Source organism: Dipteris shenzhenensis, chromosome 4, assembly GCF_047967505.1.
Source record: "Dipteris shenzhenensis isolate YYH24624 ecotype China chromosome 4, Dip_SZ_1.0, whole genome shotgun sequence".
In the NCBI taxonomy this organism is placed as follows: Eukaryota; Viridiplantae; Streptophyta; class Polypodiopsida; order Gleicheniales; family Dipteridaceae; genus Dipteris; species Dipteris shenzhenensis.
Genome location: NC_141599.1, coordinates 37,072,183 through 37,085,149, shown reverse-complemented (window position 1 = coordinate 37,085,149; position 12,967 = coordinate 37,072,183). Strand labels below are relative to the sequence as shown.

The 12,967-nt window shown below is 50.0% G+C and overlaps 1 protein-coding gene across 1 annotated transcript in view; it reads left to right on the top strand.

The window, feature by feature from the left end:
• LOC147902798 (uncharacterized) overlaps window positions 1–12,967 on the top strand; it is a 281,519-nt gene that overhangs the window by 190,905 nt on the left and 77,647 nt on the right. The gene's annotated exons all lie outside the window — the stretch shown is intronic.

Here is a 12,967-nt window from a genome sequence, read left to right as displayed (position 1 = left end):
AATCCACCAGATCTGCCTCTGGCATCCTCATAGTTCAGGGCTACTGCTATAGATTCATCTAGTGTAGTCACATATTTTGCCCGAACTTCCATTTTGATCTTGTCGTTCAGTCCATAGATATAGTCCTTTAACTGAACGGACATAGGGAGAGGGTCTGTTATTTTCATAACACATTCCCTGAATTTGTCAGTGTACTCTGCCACTGACAGACTCCTCTGACGAAGATTTCTATAAGCATCCCAAGCTCGGGATTCTTCATCAAGTGGGAGAAAGTGTTTCTTGAATTCAGCTTTAAACCCTTCCCAGGTGGTTGGAGCAACTTGATCCTTCTGTTGCTTTATCCACCATCTGTCCACTGCCTCAATAAACAAGTGTGTGGCCTCGCGGATTTTCTTTAGATCGGATCTAATTTCACAAATGGCGAAGGCTTCTTCCCACTTGTGTAACCAAACGTCGATCACATCAGATTTGCGCTCGGTCATCTGACCAGCGTACTTCTCCGGTCTATAATTAGCGATATTAGGCACTTTGACCCTTGCGCGCTCTAAGGAATGTATACTGGGCTCTGGCTCTGCTGGAGCTTTGCCCTTATCAATTCTAGACGGTCTAGCCGACAAGGCTTGTACCATTTCCCTAATCTCATTTCGACCAGCATTCACTTGAAGCTGCTGGTTCATAATCTGCTGTAAAGCATCCTCTAATATCGAAATCCTACCAATCAAAGTAGGTGCTACATGATGTGACATCTGTTGTGTAGACTGTACTCTAGACTCACTAGGATTCACCCTAGAATTATGCCCTTCTGCCTCCATAGTTCCACAATGGAAGATGGGTTTTTTCTTTTTTTCCTTTTTTTTTTTCAATCTTTTCTAAAACCCAAATAACCAATATATACACCCTTCACTTCTGTTCTGCTTTCCTGGTTTTTTTTTTTCCTTTCTACGGTGCAGAAATAACAGGACCATATGAAAAACAAAAAAAACTGCATGGAAAGAAAGGGCTCCCTGATTTCTCCTCTTCAAATGATTCGACGATATGAGGTCTAGGTTGATCTTGCAAGAGAACTTGCTACAAGGGTCTGCAGCCCCCTCAACCTCACGAGATAAAATATGCGCCGATCAGAGGAGGTCTCGTAATATTCGACGGATCACGTCACCTCTGCGCTCCACCTACCACAATTCGCTGCCTTACGTGACCCTGAAATCGCGCCATGAACAAAGGCTCCGTCTGGTCTTCTTTTCCGTCGACCGTCGAACCAACTGCGCTGTCCCAAGCTCAGCCGTCCGTTAATTAAAGTCTTTCGTAGGCCACGGTAGCCATTTTCCCATTCAGCACGTCAACAGGCGACTCGTCTAGATATCAAACCACGGGTGCTTCAGACAACAAATACGTGCGCAGCTGTTTAATATCTATGCACTGCCGACTTGCCCCAACTATCACCATCGACGGCTTTTCTCGACGTCAATTACCAACTTCAGTCGATCTCTTCGTCAACGCCTCACGGGTTTCCATCGATTTGCTTGTATAGACCCGCGTCGATCTACTTGACGCTCACGTCCCTACCCTTACCTTAACCTGGCTCTGATACCAGCTGTCAACGACTTCTCTCTTGGCTGAATCTCTTCTTAGAATTTTTCAATCACGGGCGATGGCTTTACTTTTGTTCCACCCAGCCTATTCTCATGGATCCTGGATCATCAGATTCAATTCGTTATTTCTTTCATGCTTATCCATGAGACCCTCATTTCCCTAGATAGTTCTCCTTGCCAAATGTCATCATTTTAGCCTCTCCACTTGGTGGACCTTTTTACCCCTCTCTTGGGGCACATTAAAAACCACTTGCCCCTTGGCATTATTTTAACATTTAGGTGCACCTAGGCCTTAGCACTCATAACTACCTAGTCAATGCCATTCCACCCTCACCTAGGACCTTGGCAGTTACTTCTCTTGACCATTTCAGTTACGCACATTAACTATTACAAAAGTTGGTCATCTAAGAGAAAATGCCCATCGATCTATCCAAGGTCATGCTATCTCGGCTAGAGCATAACAGGGGGGGGGTTTCTAACACTTCCGGAAGTATTACCGGAGGCCTAGGGCCACTGGTGTGAGAAGCGAGTAAGACATGCCATAAGTGTCACTGATGGTACGTAGGCGAGTGCTTGTCGATGGTGTGAACTATGTGCAAGCGGTAGATGGTGTCAACTATGTGCAAGCGGTACAAGTGCTGAAGTGATGTGAGCAAGAAGAAGACCATAGCGGAACAACATCATGAAAGCCAACCCTCGACATGAACGGCAAAGAACTTCAACCACATGAAACAGGTCCGTTGTACCAGGTGAAGGGAGAGGAGGGGAGGAGAACACAACGGAAAGAGATTTTAGAGTAGCGAGCAGAGATGGGGAGTAGCATAACTCATTAGAAAGCAAGATGACTGATACACCCCCAGAAGATACACACGAGGCGAGCTCTTGACTCTAGCCTCTCACTCCTTCACTCACGCCTCTCGCCCCTGCCAGAATGTCCCTCTCCCTTTCCCCTTTCCCCCTCTTCACCTTCTCCTCCTCTGCTGCACCCCCGGCTGCCAATCTCCTCTCCTTCTTCCTATTGGATATCTTCTTGCACCCTTAGCCATCCTTAGCCATTCCACCGTTTGTGGGCCGCTCTGTCCTTGATGGATTCCGCAACACTCCAGCCTATTCTGGGTCAGTGAATCCCGTGCTCCATGTGTTCTCCTGTCTATTCCATGCGCTCCTGACACTAGTTGGTTGAGAGGGTTGGTGCACCACCTATACCTCTTAACTGTTGGACTGATTCCCATGTGCACCAACAGGTGTATCCCGTGTACCATTGCGCTACTACTTCCCTCTGATCGACTTTGACCATGGTGAGTCGAGGTTGAGGTTTGGCACTCTTCAGTCATGTATTGCTTCCGTCATACCCAAGTCATGTCCAAGTCATGTCCATGTCATGTCCAAGTCTGTTCCAGAGTGACCAAGATGTGAACATATGTGAACACGCTGCGAATAGGTATGACCAAGGTCTAACAACTTGGCATGTTGCTGAGGTGACCATGACGTGACCTAGGTGTGACTCTTGGTGGGTCGCCATAAACTTTGAGTACAACAGATCCCCCGCCACTATCATTCACCGTCCCGGTGAATGACTGAGGATCTGTGTGAGAGAAAGTTAAGTATAAATTACAAATAAGAAAGTGACCTTGTTGTTGACATCCCAAAAGTGAAAAGAAAGGGCTCATGGCCTTACAACTGTAAAACTGAAAAAAAAACTGGCTCATGGCCATACAACTCCAAAATTTCTTATTTACATGAGAACTGCATAATCCAAATGTACAGAGCTCGCAAAAAGAAATGCCGAACTAAAAGATCCAGGAGCTACTGCTTGCTGGATGAAGGTCAGGGAGGGGGAGGGGGTGGGTGTGGTGGGTGTGTTGATGTTCCGGGGCTGGTCCTTGCCTCTTCCTCGACTGTGTCCATGAGGTGGTGGATGTCCTCGTATTTGGATTTATATCTGTGGTAGCTAGACTTGTAATGATCACATCAAGATTTGAGAGCAGCATTTTCAGCTTGCAGCCCATGGAAGTCGTCCTGCAACTTGGAATGTGAAACTTGGAGATGGTCCTCCTCCTCGAGAATCTGCTTCATCTGACTCCGCACCACCTCCACCTGTTGATCCACAGTATGCTTATCCTCTGCCAGTGAGGTGTATCTGTCCTATAGGGCTGCAAGCTCCCTTTGGATCTCAGCCTGTTGGGCTGAATGATTGTCCTCCAAAACTTTCTTGCTGGCTGTCCACTCTGCCTCCTTCACTGCAAGACACTGCTGAAACTCGTCCTGCTGAGTTTTCCACGCAGCCTCCCTTGCCTGTAGAGTTTCTCCCCACTCCGCTTCTTTCACCTGCAATGTTGTATCCCATTCTTTATGCATGCTGGCTACCTGCTTGTCATGTTCCAAGCGGAGGTGTTGCTTCTGTGACAGAAGCTTGCAAACCTGACCCGTAGTATTAAAGAGGGAGGCACCCATCTGAATGAAGCTGTCATCTATAATGCGCTGAGCCATATGAAGGGATCTTTTAGCACATGCATACCTGTCCCGATAGGTCATTCGGTCAGCCATGTCAATGAGTTCGCCATATTCCTCGAAGGCTGCTTTCATCCCCTCTTGCTCTGGGTCCTCGAGAGCTGCCACTGGAGCCAGTGTGTCGATGTCTAGGTAACAGCTTGGAGCTTGGGATACTTTCTTGTTGGAAGCGATTGTCTCTTGCAAGGGAAGTGTGAAAATTTGGTCCAGGTCCTCCTCCTCCATGCAAACAGGAGACCGCTTCCGCTTTAATGCATACAGTAGCCGTTTGTGTTCCTGGCTCTGTTCCTTTATCTGGGCCTCATGGGTGAATAGATCTCCTGAGGAGGATGCGAAGTAGGTATCCAACATATCATTTTGAGGAAGTGGAGGACAATCAGCTTGAAAAGGTATCTTACCCCCAGCAAAAATAACCTTGCCAGGTCGAGTTTCCAGTAGGTCCTGTTCAGCAGCCTCCATACTCGGTTCAGGGGTCAGTTGTCGAGACACCCGGGGTGGTGTCTTCGCGTCACCAGTGGCTCCCAAAGTAAGATTCAAGTTCAATAACGTGTGTCGCTCTGATGCCTCTCCATCAAGAGATCCCAAGGCAGAGGTCCCTGCTGCCATAACTTCTGTCGATGGATCCCCTCGAGTTAGGGGACCAATGTGTGTATTTTTGCACCCTACTGACCCTGATGAGATGATCGGAGGGGGAATGGTCATGACTGCAGGGAAGGTAAGTGGTAATGTCATGCCATGGTGGGTGAGACCTGAGGAGGGCAGGGGAGTGACCGGAAGAACATCATCAGGGAAATCAAAATCTGCCTCGAAGGGGATGGATGGAGAGGCGACTCCTGCATGAGCAACGGATGACAAAGCTCCAGAGGCTGGCCCAAGAGGGGATGGCTCAGAAACCTGTGCTGCAGATGTGGGTGGAGCAAGAGTGGGTATGGAGACTGGAGAGGAAGAGAGGACAGAGACTGATGCAGCAGGGGCCGAGGATGCTGGGGCCACACTAAGAGCCAGTGGAGCTGATCTCAAGTGGGGGATCATAGGGGCGGAAGGTGGGCGGTGAGGAGAAGATGAAGTATGTGAAGGTGGAGGAAAAAGTGCAGGCGTTGCAGCCCGCCACTGGTGCAAGAGGTAGGTGAGGTGAGGTCCACAAGTACAGGCGTGTGTGCCTCTGCGTGTGCGATTTCGAACAGTGGCCCAGAATGTTGAATAGAAGAGGGATGCAAAATCATACTGAGTGATGGTGAAGAGAGCATTGAGAGCAGGATGGATACCTTTCGTGATGTAGTAATGCCCGGGTGCTGAATAGAAGTGAGTGAAGAAGTAGCGTGTGATCACTGCTTCTCTGCTTCCACCTTCCAAAACCTTTTTGCAATCATATCCCCTCCTGTTGGGTTTGCACTGTGAAAGGAATGAAAGGAGATGTGGTGAATCGTCGGAAGGAGGCTGAATAGGGAGAGCAGGGAGCCCCATGTACTGTGAGACCAAATTGGGTGTGAGAAGTTGCCTGGAGCCCATGAACTCAAAAGTGTCTGTGACAGAGTCATAAGATCTGATGAATCCTGTACACAGTTCCACATCCACAGGAGGGAAGATGGCCTTGTCGAACTTAGTTAGACACAGGGTCTGGATCTCGGAAGATGTCAACACCGAGGATAGTTTGAGGTTTGGATCAAGAAGAGGTTTAAACAAAACCCGAATGTGGGAGAGAGGAGGGGTGGTTATTGAAGGGCTCTGTATCTCTGTTGGCCCACCCGACCCTTCTGAGTGTGGTCTCCGTGCAGAGGGGGTGTAATCTGAGCCCCCATGGTCGGAAGAAGAGGCACTGGAGCTCTAAGAGTGGAAAAGAACCCCCCGCTGCTGTCTTGATTGCGGTGGCTCTTCATCTGAGATGATAGTGATGTCCGGACCAAGATGGGGATGCATCACTGATGAAGTCGGCCCTACTAATGAAGTCGGCCGTACCGATGAAGTTGGCCTTGCTGATGAAGTCGGCCTAGCTGATGTAGTCGGCCCTGCTGTAGAGGCTGTAGGCATGGGTGAGGTCATGTGCACTGCAGAGGCTGCCTGAGACGTCATGGCGGTATAGAAAGGGGTGAAGAGCTTATCTCTGGGCAACCGTGGCTTATATTTGGGCTTCTTCTCGAGCATGAAGAAGAAACAAGAGGTGAAGTAGAAGCTGATGACGAAGCAGGAAGGTGAGTGATGACAAGGCAAGAAAGGAAGCAGGAAGGGAAGGGGAGCTGATGACGAGGCAAGAAGGAAAGGAAAGGAAGGGGCGCTGATGACGAGGCAAGAAGGGAAGCAGGAAAGGAAGGGGAGCTGATGTCGAAGCAGGAGGTGAGCTGATGATGAGGCTAGAAAGGAAGCAGGAAAGGAAGGGGGAGCTGATGACGAAGTAGAAGGTGAGATGATGAGAGGAAGGGGAGCTGAAGCAGGAAGGTGAGCTGATGACGAGGAAGGTGAGCTGATGACGAGGAAGGGGAGCTGCTGTCGAGGTGTTGGCAAGGCCTGCTGAGAGATAACGAGAGAGTGGGGCGGGTGATAACAAGAGGGGGAGCTGATGGCGATGAGAAGGGGAGCTGATGGAGAAGCACGGAGTAGAGCAGAGAAGGGCAGATCAGAAGAAGGAGCTGAGTTCGAGAGGACAGCAAGGTGGCAATTTGCAGCAGGCTGTCCAAGAGGGAGAAGCGCTCCAAGGGACTTCCCAGCCCACGAGGAAGAGGCGATTTGCTGCAGGCTGCCAGGGAAAGTGAGGCGCAACGAGAGATGCGATCAAAGAGAGGGTGCTGCTGAGAGTGATGCGATCCAAGAAGAGGGTGCAAGATGGGCTGCAAGGAGATTGCGCTGCAGAGATTTCGTTGATGGAGGGAGCTGCTGCAGGAAAATTCGTTGATGGAGGGAGGGCTGCTATCGTTGATGGAGGGGAGGGGGGGGCTGCTATCGTTGATGGAAGGGGGCTGCAGGAGAATTCGCTGATGGAGGGGATGGAGCTGCTATCGTTGATGGAAGGGGGCTGCAGGGGAATTCGCTGATGGAGGGAGAGGGGGCTGCTATCGTTGATGGAAGGGGGCTACAGGAGAATTTGCTGATGGAGGGAGAGGGGGCTGCTATCGTTGATGGAAGGGGGCTGCAGGAGAATTCACTGATGAAGGGGAGGGAGCTGCATATGGTTTCGTTGGAGGGGGGGACAGCCACAAATACACAACCAAAGAGAGCCAAATTTAGGAAGGTAAGCCAAAAATAGCATGAGTGGGCTGTAAGATGCGATGGATGAGCTGATCCCAAGGATCCACGCTGAGTTTAGCCAAATGCTAATTATAGCACTGGTCGGAATTGGGAGGTGAGATGAAGGACCTACGCTGAATTTGGTGGCTAAATATAGCCTGGTGGGAGGTGGTAGGTGAGAGAAAAAGCGGTGTGGGCAAGAGGAAATATTTGAATGAAAACGGTGGGAAAATATGAATTTGAATTTTATTTTCTCCTATATAGGCCAGTGGACGAGTGTGTCATAGGGCTGAATGAGGCTGAAGGAGGGATGAACCAAGGGTGAACCAAGGATGAACAAGGGGTGACATTGGTGTGCCCATGGGTGACTGAGGGGTGAACAAGGAGCGGCAGGGTGAACAAGGGAGGAACAAGGGGTGACATAGGGAGAAGCATGGGTGATAGAGAGTGAGCTTGGGGAGGTGACATAGGAAAGAACAAGGGTCAACTAGGAGTGAACAGGGGTGACCTGGAGGTGAACATGGATGACCTAGAGGTGAACACGGGTGACAGAGAGGTGAACATGGGGAGATGAAATAGGAGTGAACAGGGGTGACCTGGAGGTGAACATGGGTGACAGAGAGGTGAACATGGGGAGGTGACCTAGGAGTGAACAGGGGTGACCTAGGAGTGAACAGGGGTGACCTAGGAGTGAACATGGGTGACAGAGAGGTGAACATGGGGAGGTGACATAGAAGTGAACAGGGGTGACCTAAGAGTGAACAGGGGTGACTTGGAGGTGAACATGGGTGACAGAGAGGTGAACATGGGGAGGTGACATAGAAGTGAACAGGGGTGATCTGGAGTGAATAGGAGTGACCTAGGAGTGAACAGGGGTGACCTAGGAGTGAACAGGGGTGACAGAGGGGTGAACATGGGGAGGTGACATAGAAGTGAACAGGGGTGACCTAGGAGTGAATAGGGGTGACCTAAAGGTGAACATAGGTGACAGAGAGGTGAACATGGGGAGGTGACCTAGAATTGAACAGGGGTGACCTAGGAGTGAACAGGGGTGACTTGGAGGTGAACATGGGTGACCTAGAGGTGAACATGAGGAGGTGACCTAGAAGTGAACATGGGTGACCTAGGAGTGAACAGGGGTGACTTAGGAGTGACACGGGTGACAGAGAGGTGAACACAAGGAGTTGACATAGAAGTGAACAGGGGTGACCTAGGAGTGAACAGGGGTGACTTGGAGGTGAACATGGGTGACCTAGAGGTGAACATAGGTGATAGAGAGTTGAACCTCGGGAGGTGACATAGAAGTGAACAGTGGTGACCTAGGAGTGAACAGGGGTGACCTAGGAGTGAACATGGGTGACAGAGAGGTGAACATGGGGAGGTGACCTAGAAGTGAACATGGGTGATCTAGGAGTGAACAGGGGTGACCTAGGAGTGAACAGGGGTGACCTAGGAGTGAACATGGGTGACAGAGAGGTGAACATGGAGAGGTGACATAGAAGTGAACAGGGGTGACCTAGGAGTGATCTAGGAGTGAACAAGGGTGACCTAGGAGTGAACAGGGGTGACCTAGGAGTGAACATGGGTGACAGAGAGGTGAACATGGAGAGGTGACATAGAAGTGAACAGGGGTGACCTGGAGGTGAACATAGGTGACAGAGAGGTGAACATGGGGAGGTGACCTAGAAGTGAACAGGGGTGACCTAGGAGTGAACAGGGGTGACTTGGAGGTGAACATGGGTGACCTGGAGGTGAACATGTGGAGGTGACATAGAAGTGAATAGGGGTGACCTAGGAGTGAACAAGGGTGACTTGGAGGTGAACATGGGTGACCTGGAGGTGAACATGGGGAGGTGACATAGAAGTGAACAGGGGTGACCTAGGAGTGAACAGGGGTGACCTATGAGTGGACATGGGTGATAGAAAGGTGAACATGGGGAGGTGACATAGAAGTGAACAGGGGTGACCTAGGAGTGAACAGGGGTGACCTGAAGGTGAACATAGGTGACAGAGAGGTGAACATGAGGAGGTGACCTAGAAGTGAACAAGGGTGACCTAGGAGTGATGAACAGGGGTGACTTGGAGGTGAACATGGGTGATAGAGAGGTGAACATGGGGACGTGACATAGGAGTGAACATGCATGACCTAGGAGTGAACAGGGGTGACCTAGGAGTGAACAGGGGAGGTGACATAGGAGTGAACAGGGGAGGTGACATAGGAGTGAACAGGGATGACCTAGGAGTGAACAGGGGTGACCTAGGAGTGAACAGGGGTGACAGAGAGGTGAACATGGGGAGGTGACATAGGAGTGAACAGGGATGACCTAGGAGTGAACAGGGGTGACCTGGAGGTGAACATAGGTGACAGAGAGGTGAACATGGGAGGTGACATAGAAGTGAACAGGGGTGACCTAGGACTGAACAAGGGTGACCTAGGAGTGAACATGGGTGACAGAGAGGTGAACATGGGAAGGTGACATAGAAGTGAACATGGGTGACCTAGGAGTGAACAGGGGTGACCTGGAGGTGAACATGGGTGACAGAGAGGTGAACATGGGGAGGTTACATAGGAGTGAACATGGGTGACCTAGGAGTGAACAGGGGTGACCTGGAGGTGAACATGGGTGACAGAGAGGTGAACATGGGGAGGTGACATAGAAGTGAACAGGGGTGACCTAGGAGTGAACAGGGGTGAGAGAGAGGTGAACATGGGGAGGTGACATAGGAGTGAACAGGGATGACCTAGGAGTGAACAGGGGTGACAGAGAGGTGAACATGGGGAGGTGACATAGGAGTGAACAGGGATGACCTAGGAGTGAACAGGGGTGACCTAGGAGTGAACAGGGGTGACAGAGAGGTGACCATGGGGAGGTGACATAGGAGTGAACAGGGATGACCTAGGAGTGAACAGGAGTGACCTGGAGGTGAACATAGGTGACAGAGAGGTGAACCTGGGGAGGTGACATAGAAGTGAACATGGGTGACCTAGGAGTGAACAGGGGTGACCTGGAGGTGAACATGGGTGACAGAGAGGTGAACATGGGAGGTGACATAGGAGTGAACATGGGTGACCTAGGAGTGAACAGGGGTGACCTGGAGGTGAACATGGGTGACAGAGAGGTGAACATGGGAAGGTGACATAGCACTGAACATGGGTGACCTAGGAGTGAACAGGGGTGACCTGGAGGTGAACATGGGTGACAGAGAGGTGAACATGGGGAGGTGACATAGGAGTGAACATGGGTGACCTAGGAGTGAACAGGGGTGACCTGGAGGTGAACATGGGTGACCTAGAGGTGAACATGGGGAGGTGACCTAGAAGTGAACATGGGTGACCTAGGAGTGAACAGGGGTGACCTGGAGGTGAACATGGGTGAACAGAGGTTCAACCTGAGTGACAGGGGTGAAGAGGGATTAAGGAGAAGTGTGTGTCAGAGAAGGCAAGGGCTGTTTCCGTCTTGCCAGAGAAGGAGAAACTCAGTTTTTATTGGTCTCCCCCCAAAGAGTGCAACTGGGCAGAGAGTAGAAGCTTGACAAGGTTAGGAAAGGGAATACATTGTTGTTGTTTTTTTTTTTTTGAATAAATAAAAATTCAACTAATAGGAATGGAAATCCTTATCCAAAGAGAGAGAGTCAATGTGGATGATACTTCTTTACCCGTGAGCCATTTACAGGTGCTGGTAACTTCTTGCCCTCCAAGGTGGCCAAATAAACCCCTCCACTGGGAATAATCCTTGTGATAAAGAAGGGCCCTGTCCAGCCACTGACAAATTTGGGTTTATGCTTCAGGAACTTACTGGAATATAACAAGACCAAGCTGCCAACTCGGAATTCCCTCTTCCTGAGATTTCTGTCATGCCATGCTTTCTGCCTTCTTTGCTAGACTTCCTGAGCAAGGATCGCTTCACGACGATGTTCATCCAAGGCTTCAAGATCCCATAATCTCTCAAGTGTGCATGCCTCCAAGTTATCATCCATCTCTGCCATGACCCTAGTGGTCTTCATGTGGAACTCATAGGGCATAACCCCCTCCAAGCCGTAAACTAGCTGGAATGGTGAATATCCAGTGCTAGCCTTGTATGCTGTTCTGTAAGCAAAAAGAGCGGCTGGTAGTAGAATATCCCAATCTGCCAAGGAATGAAGGCATAACCGAGCCACAATATGAGACATGGTCCGATTGGAGCTCTCGGCCAAACCATTGGCTCGAGGGTAGTATGAACTAGAGGTCTTGTGAACAATTTGCAGTTGGGTGATAAGGTCAGTAATGACATCATTGAGAAAGTGGGTACCTCTGTCACTCATCAATTCCACAGGACATCCAAACCTAGAAATGATTTGATCATACAAGAATGAGGCCACAACTTGAGCAGTGCAAGTCTTCGCTGCCTTAGCCTCCACCCATTTAGTGCCATAATCAGTAGCAATCAGAGCATACTTGTTCCCTCTTCGAGTTGCAGGAGAGATGGGTCCGACAAAATCCAATCCCTATCTATAGAAGGGTGGTACAGGGCTGGATGGCTGAAGGGGAAGGTACTCCCGTCGGGTAGGCTTCGGCCCCCCTCTTTGACATGAGTCACAGCGGCGCACATAAGCATAGCAGTCTTGGAATAGCTTTGGCCACCACAACCCAGAGCGCATTATCTTTCTAGCAATGGCCTCTGGTGCCATATGACCTCCCCCCATTCCTGAGTGAGCCTCCTGAAGAATGGCTTGTGTTTCATGAGGGAGCACACACCTCCTCAAAATGTGGTCCTTCCCCAACTTGTACAGCTGACCCGCGATCAGTTTGAAAGGAGCAGCCTGAACAATCTGCCTCCGCTTTTGTGCTGGAGTTAACCCTTTGGGGAACTCCCCTGTAGACAACAAGTGTACAATGTTTGCATACCATGGGGGAAAGCAATCCACACAGCAAACAGGCAGTCATCTTTTGGTACTGTGGCAATAACACGGAAGAGGCCCGCATCTGGAAGTCATCATCAACTCCTATGGCTGCTTCACTTGAAGAGATCCTTGACAAGTGGTCTGCTGGTTGATGCAATCGGCCTGCTCTCACTAGGATGTCAAAGTCAAACTCTTGAAATAGAAGAATCCACCTGCTCACTCTCCCCCCAAGCGTTGGTTTGTTGAGTAAGTACTTGAGAGCTTGATGATCAGTAATGATGATAAACTTACTACCCACCAAGAGATAGTGCCGATACTTTGTCATGGCATAGACCATGCCCAAGCCCTCACGTTCAGTGGTGCTATAGTTTCTTTCTGCTCCATTGAGTTGTCTGCTTGCGAAGTATACAGGTAGGTCGACTTTGTGCTCTTCATCTGGTTGGGCCAATATCGCCCCAATTGCCAGCCCACTTGCATCTACATGCACATGAAAAATGACATCCCATTGAGGTTGCCGCAAGATGGGTGCCTTTACTAGACGATCCTTGAGGTTGTCAAACGCCAGTTGTTGAGGTGCCGACCAGTTGAAGGACTACTCCTGCCGAAGGACTTCCGTCAACGCCACCGCTATGTCGGCATAGGACCTGATGAATCTTCTATAATAACCCACATGTCCCAAAAAAGACTTGACTTCTCTGGGTGTGCGAGGAATAGGAAAGGTCAATATCACTTCCACCTTTGCTGGGTCCGTGGTCATTCCCTCAGCT